The sequence below is a fragment of the Vigna angularis genome, chromosome 2 (genome assembly GCF_016808095.1).
Source record: "Vigna angularis cultivar LongXiaoDou No.4 chromosome 2, ASM1680809v1, whole genome shotgun sequence".
In the NCBI taxonomy this organism is placed as follows: domain Eukaryota; kingdom Viridiplantae; phylum Streptophyta; class Magnoliopsida; order Fabales; family Fabaceae; genus Vigna; species Vigna angularis.
In genome coordinates, this window is record NC_068971.1 from 8,013,352 (window position 1) to 8,019,031 (window position 5,680).

Below are 5,680 nucleotides of genomic sequence, written 5' to 3' on the forward strand. Positions count from 1 at the left end.
ATTTTTTAAGCATTTTTTTAGAGTCAAAAACTAATTTTTGTAAATAAAAAAGGATGTAAATAAAAATAAAAATGGGAAAAGTGAAGTTGTGGGGAGGGTAGACGACTTCATTAGGTGAAGTCGTGTACCCCCTGCACGACTTCACTTTTTCCATTTTTTTTAATTTAAATCATATTTCTAAAATTTTATTTTTACAGATTTAACATTATTGAAATACTTAATTATTTTCATACATCTAAATAGTAAATTATTTATTTCTTAACAAAAAAAAAATTAGTCTGTCAACATCTATAACTAATACAAAAAACGTGTCATGAAAAACTTATGATATATCATACCACACTGCAAATTACTTTATACGGAATCAAATAAATGTAATACAATACATAGCTTATAAGTTATTGAATGCATGCAACCCTATACATATATGACACTGCTATATTGCCCAGTACTTCCCTACTTCAAACTATAACACCCACAATGCAGAAAGTAACCTTCACACTTGAAACTTCATTATATATATGAATCTTTCAGCAATCCATCTTCTCATCCAAATTCCACTACCAACAAATCTCATTCTACTCCAATCTTATTTTTTCTCACGCACATCTATTTCCTTATGGCATCGGGGAACTTTGCACCATCTTCATCATCGCAAATCATTGACGAACAACCTTTGATATTAGATAATGTTGATGAATTCAGTACCGATGATGAATTATATAACATACTTGAAGATGACAACAATGACGACGACCACATCACACAATCATCTGAACATGTCATTCCAGAGTTGAATGAACGTATGTAGTTCCAGTCAAAGGAGGAAACTATTGCTGCAATCAAACATTATCACATCACCAACGGTTACAAATACACCGTTGTTGAATCGAAGCCCAACATTTATGTTATTCGTTGTGTGGAATACCATAACGGTTGTCAATGGCGTTTGAGGGTAGCTTATAGCAAAGTCCGTAAATATTGGGAAATCAAGAATATCGACGGACAACATTCTTGTTTCTCAACCATACTATCTCAAAATCATACAAATCTTGATAGTACTCACATTTTCGCGATCATATCAAATTCAGTCTGGACAAACCCATCCATTCCAATCAAGAGTTTGATTGCAGATATTAAAGTTCAATTTGGATATTCTGTCATACAGAAAATCTTGGATCGCTAAACAAAAGGCTCTTGCTATGGAGTTTGGAGACTGAGAAGACTCTTATAACCACATGCCGAGGTGGTTGCATGCCGTGAAGGATGCAAACCCAGGTACAATTTTACAATGTACTGGTTCTCCAATGCAGATGGATGGACAAACCGACAATAATTGCTATATTATGGAAAAAGTTTTCTAGTCTTTCGGTCCTTGCATACAAGGATTCAAATATTGTAAACCCATTCTCCAAGTTGATGGTACATTTCTAACGGGTAAATATCATGGAACTTTGCTCACCGCCATAGCTCAAGATGGCAATAGAAATCTTTTTCCATTGGCCTTTGCCATTGTAGAAGGTGAGACAAAGGAGGCCATGATATGGTTCTTTCAACTACTTCGAGAACATGTTTTCCCTCAACAAAATATTTGCATCATCACTGACAAAGGAAAGGGTATCCTATCGGCCTTAAGATCAGAAGAAGTTGGTTGGGAACAAGATGGTTTGAACTCTGTTTATTGCATACGTCATCTAGCATCCAACTTCAAAAACAAATTCAAAAATCATGACCTCAAAAAACAATTCATCAATTTAGGTACTACTACAAACATTTTTAATACACTTTTACTTTTATAATTTTGTAACATTATTCTAAACTTTAGTGATTTATTATGTTATTACAGCTTACGAGGTCAAGCAACCAACTGTCACGGCAAAACTTACTGCACTAAGAAACCAATACCCACAACAAGTTGATTGGATAGATAAAATTCCATTAAAAAAATGGTCTCAGGCTTTTGATGGAGGGAGAAGATATGGACATATGACTACTAATCTTGCTGAGTGCACCAACTCCATTTTAAAGGGAGCACGTTCATTACCAATATGTGCTCTCATCAGAACAACATTTGAGAGGACACAATCATGGTTTGTTGAACGAGGATTAAAGGCGAACTATATGCTACAAGCAGGCCACCAATTTCCTGAACAAATCGCCGACATCATTAGAAAAAGTCAACAACAATCCGCATTTTGTCATGTTCATCGCTACAACCGTGAAAATTCTAAATTTGATGTTCAGGAAATTTCAACACCTCACCAATACCACCTTGTTCCACTTTCCTATAAGGTCAGCCTAAATGAATGGTGGTGTGATTGTGGTCACTTCCAGGCTACTCGTCTCCCATGTCATCATGTCATTGTTGTTTGTGCATTTTCGCATATCCCACTAACCCAAGTAATCGATCCAGTGTACAGTCTTAACAACATTTTCAAGGCATATGAAGTACAATTTCACCCAATCCAAAATCAAGATTATTGGTCTGTGTATACAGGTCCAAACTTCAAACCAGATCCTAAAATGCGACGCAAGGCATCTGGAAGACCATCGACAAATAGGATTCATAATGAAATGGATCAATCCAATCCAGATAAGCCAAAAAAATGCTCTTACTGCCGCAACGAAGGTCATCATAGGGGGAAATTATCCATTTCGTCATTAGTTATTTCTTAATCTTACCCAATTGTAATCAAATCGATTATTAATATATTACTATTAATATTTCTTTTTAATAATACTTATCTCTTTTCTTCAAATTCGTCTCCATTCATTAAATAATAACCACAATTTCTTTTTTTGTATAACAGAAACAATACATAAAATATGTAAACTGCAAAATAAATTTTCAAAAACCAACCAAAACACACTGGTAATCGATAACAACAAGCTTGTAATCGCTTACCAGGGTGGTTCTTGCACACTTAAAACACTGGTAATCGATTACAGAAGTGTCGTAATCGATTACCAGAAGCATTTTTGCCTACTAAACTAAAGTCGTGCAGGAGGGTCACGATTTCAACAATGTGTAATCGATTACCACTATCTTGTAATCAATTACAGGACCCAGAAGTCGTTTTTGGGGTGCACGACTTCACCACTAGTCAAATGCACAATGTGAAGTCGTGCAGGGGGGCACGACTTCTTCATTTGAAGTCGTTTTGGCCTCCCACGACTTTCCCATTTTGGTATTTTGAATTGAATTTGCCTATTCTTGTAATATATGATGTATTTTTGCCTATTTTGGTAACAAAGCCGAGGACCAAAGCACCGGTGAACCTCCATTTAACATTTGGCTCAGCTTGAAAACCATCTGTTGCTCGGTGGTCGACGATGCCATAAAGACCTCGAGCGTAGAAGAGAAGAAGCTTGGCGATGCTGGAAATGCCATGGAGTTGGCCGATTTCTTTGGGGAACATTGGTTTTCCTCGTTGGTGCTCTTGCATGAGTTTCTTCTTTTAATTAATGGTGAGAGAAATAGAAAAGAGAGAGAAAAAGGTGGCAGGAAGAGCAGAGGAGAGAGAAAGAAAGTGTAAGCGTCAAATGTCGTTTCTACCAACTTAACGGATAAGACTTTATTCATACAATTTTTACAATTTTGGGACTTAATGTCTTCATATTGATTGAACTTCATTAAACTTTTCTTTGTCATTGCAAGTTGGAAAAGCTTTAACAAAAGATGATAAAGCTCAAACATTAATATCGAACTTTAGAGTTTTTAGTTGTGATATGGTTACCATGTGTTTCTTATTAATGAAATCCAAAATATGAGCTATATACACTAGTAGAAAAATCCATTTTTAACTCGTGATATATGCCCCGGTTTTGTAAAAACCGAAGCATTAAAGACGCGGTGGCAGTTTAGAAATTAAAATGAAGTTATATGCTTCGGTTATACAAACAACCGAGGCATAAAAAATTTACGACACCGGTTAATGAAGGATCGAGGCATAAAGATCTGATACTGCTTCGGGTTAATGTAGGACCGAGGCACAATGATGCACGTTTTCCAGTTACGGCCTCGGTTAATAAAAGAACCGAGGCGTAACGTGTTCATCACCTTTTCAGTTTTCAGGCAGAGACCCTTCATTTCCCACTTTTCATTTCACCTTTTCAGTTTTCAATTTCCCACTTTTCATTTCACCTTTTCACTTTCCCTCATCCCCTCCCTCCTCTCCTGCAACCCCTCCCTCCTCTCCCTTCTCTCTTGCAACACCTCCCATTCTCCAGTGCGGCGACAGTGCGGCGACGGTGCGGTGACAGTGCGGCGACGGTGCGGCGACAGTGCGGCGAGGCGAGACGATACCAGATCTGACGAGACGAGGCGGTGACGGTGACGACGAGGATAGATCTCGCGACGGTGCGGCCAGGCGACACGGCTCGCGACGGTGCGGCCAGGCGAGAGCTCCGACTGCGCGACGAGGCGAGAGAGATCTCGACGGCGCGACAAGGCGAGAGAGATCTCGAAGGCGCGGCACGGCGAGGGAGCTCTTGACGGCGCGGCGAGAGCCCGCGACGGCGGCTGCAATGGAGGAACTGCGTTTTTTGCTTTTTGATTTTTGGTTTTTGTTTCTGTTTCTTTGCAGGTGGATAATGGATCTCTGATTTTTTGTTTGGTTTGGATCTCTGATTTTGGTTTGGATATCTGATTTTGGTGTTTGGATCTCCGTCTGCTCTCTGTGCTTCCTGTTCTTCATGTTTGAATGAAAAAAATTGCTCTCTCTGCTTCCTGTTCTTCATGTTTGGATGAAAAAAATTGCAGAAAATAGGAGAAAAGAGGAAGAAGTTTAACCATACAAATAAACAAACAAACGTAACAACACTGATCTCGGTTCAGAATAAAAAAATTAAACAACTTTACTGCCTCGGTTGTCTATGAACCGAGTCAGAATCTGAAATCTTTTGATTCGGTTCAGAACCGAGTCAAAAAATCCATTCTTTTTACCTCGTTGGAATATGCACCGGTCCTAAAACCGGTGTCTATGAGCAAAAATGACCGAGGCGATATGTGCTTATTGCACTAGTGATAAGTTTTTTGTTTTATAGTTCTTTTCATTTGCCTAGCTTTAATTTAAGTTGGTCTAAGATTTTATGTTGGTTTGGCTAACTACTAGATTGTAGAATTTGTAATTTACTTGCATTTCATTTCTTCATTTTTGTAGGTGAAGATTATAAAGTGTCTTGTTGAGAATATTGTGGTGAACAGTTCATTTAACCAACTTGGAGGATTGTTCACCCTTTGTTTTCTTCAGGAGGTATATTAGTCAATTATACTATCCTAGAATTCTCATTTTATCTACATCTTTGAATTTTAACTCTGATACTAAGTTTTAATGTATTTACTGGAGTTTAATGTTTTTTCCGCGATAGGTTGATAGGTGGTAGTGGAGTTAGTTTTCTTGGAGCTTCTTTGAAGGGATTATGTGTGGTTTGTTGTTTTGTTGCAGGGGAAGAAAAAGGAAGGAAATGCAGCTAAGTTTGTCATTTGTGATTAAGCATGCCATCTTCTAGGTGTCCATTTATTTTATATTTCTTGCCTTCCTCGTTTTAAGTTTGCTAAGCTACTACTTTGATATGTTTAGATTGTTGACAGGGAAGCACAAGGACAAAGGTTCTCTCAAGATATTACGTTCAACCATAGTGGCTTATACTTTATCTATAAAATTTTATTCTCTCCTGC

At 37.8% G+C, this 5,680-nt stretch overlaps 1 pseudogene; it reads left to right on the plus strand.

Annotated features, from left to right (window-relative positions):
* Positions 1-619: 619 nt before the first annotated feature.
* On the plus strand, positions 620-2,676 carry LOC108327231 (uncharacterized; annotated as a pseudogene).
* The last annotated feature ends 3,004 nt before the right edge of the window (positions 2,677-5,680 follow it).